Source organism: Macadamia integrifolia, unplaced genomic scaffold (assembly GCF_013358625.1).
Source record: "Macadamia integrifolia cultivar HAES 741 unplaced genomic scaffold, SCU_Mint_v3 scaffold_170A, whole genome shotgun sequence".
In the NCBI taxonomy this organism is placed as follows: domain Eukaryota; kingdom Viridiplantae; phylum Streptophyta; class Magnoliopsida; order Proteales; family Proteaceae; genus Macadamia; species Macadamia integrifolia.
The window spans coordinates 446,837-448,612 of record NW_024870628.1 but is presented as its reverse complement, the minus strand read 5'-3'; the positions used below and the strand labels follow the sequence as shown (position 1 = coordinate 448,612).

Here is a 1,776-nt window from a genome sequence, read left to right as displayed (position 1 = left end):
GTTTTATGAACCTTCCCAACTGCAACTGTGATTCTGTCACCAACTTCTTCCGTAAATTCCGGCGATAGTGGAGTCACAGAATGATCTTGATCCTGATCCTGATCATGATGAAGATCGCGAGAAGATCCAAGTGAGGAAAGGGAAGTCGTCTGATAATATATGCCGGAGAAGTATGGTCCGGCGAGTTGGGGAGGAGGTGTCGGAGTCAGCAACTCCATCTTCCAGTCCGACGCCCACGTTGATTCGATTCTTCCCGTCTGAGTCCGAGAGAGACGAGAGAGAGAGAGAAAGAGTTGGAGGCGAGAGAGAGAGAGAGGGTTGGAGGTGAGAGAGAGGTACCTGTGATGTCTTTTTTTGATCGATGGAGATCAGTTTCTTCAACTGGAGAGGGAGACAGAGTTGGAGAAAGAGCAAAATATAAAGTTTTCTCTTCTCCATACAACTTATCTCGTCCTCGCGGAAAGAAAAAAAAAATGGCGGCGAGTGAAAATTTCACAGAAATCAAGAGAAATTTGAAATTCAAATTTAAGAATCTTCTTATGCCTGTATGCTAACCAAGCACAACGATATTTAAAATGGGGAGAAAACCGTACCAGAATCTATACGGTTTTCTTTTCTTTTCTTTTCTTTTCTATGCTACCAAACATAGCCTTAGGCTTTCTCGGAGGGAAATGCAGGTAATTTTATATGTAGCGACAGCTCAATGAAATGCGGGGTCCACCGGAAAGTAAACATCCAAACCGTCTAATGTTCTATGGTATCTATGCTTGATCTTGATGTACTTATTCCAATCTGACTGCCCTTAGTTTCTTAAACTTTGGTAAGAGAATTAAAAAATCGGAAAACAAAAATAACGCCGTTGCCGGGGATCGAACCCGGGTCACCCGCGTGACAGGCGGGAATACTTACCACTATACTACAACGACTGATTGTTGATATGGTTTTATTCATAATTTATTTTTACTTGTCTTTTGTTTTGATGACACCATATTTGGGAAAAAATTAGTCGATTCATGATAAGAAATTATAGAATCACTGAGTTTTTAGATTTGAAGGCCAATTGTAGGACGAATGGAATTGAATTCTCAGTTTAAAACACGAAAGAAATAGCCTCGAGATCATTATTCTTTATCCCAATGGGCCGAAGTTTCTCAAAAACCATTGTTTTTATTAAAGGAGTTTTTCATTGTGAGAAAGAAATTTGTGAATAATCTCTCTCTCTCTCTCTCTCTCTCTATCTCTCTCTCTATATATATATATATATGAAAACCTAACTAAATAAGAGGGAGGTTACATTAGTACACAACACACACCCCCACTACTCTTACATAACCTTGCACGTTTAACTAAATCATTAGTTACTTACATGTATCATACCAATTTACGCAAAGCTCATAAGTATCATAATGGAAGGGAAACAACGTCCATGGCCAAGAGGATTTATTTTTGCACCTTATTTTAGTTAAAATAGAAAATCAAATTTCATCGAAATTCTGAAATAGGTGACAAGTTGTTTCAATTTTGAAATTAAATATGCATTTACTCTTGCTTTTTAATGAGCACATGGTTAATTTGATGAACAAAACAAGTCAGAACAATGAACTTCGAGCAGTGCCTTCTTTCTATTTTATGAGAAGATTGATAACAAACATACCCATCTGTGCATTCACGATTTAAGTGGAGATCATGGTGGTGAGTTGTTGTGCTAGTCTCCCTAAGGATTAGTTGAGGTGCGTGTAAACTGGCACGGACACCTTGGTTAACAAAAAAAAAAAA

At 38.2% G+C, this 1,776-nt stretch overlaps 1 non-coding gene across 1 annotated transcript; it reads right to left on the bottom strand.

Annotated features, from left to right (window-relative positions):
* Positions 1–854: 854 nt before the first annotated feature.
* Positions 855–926, bottom strand: TRNAD-GUC. The gene has a single exon. It is a non-coding gene; the product is annotated as a tRNA-Asp (tRNA).
* Positions 927–1,776: the final 850 nt, after the last annotated feature.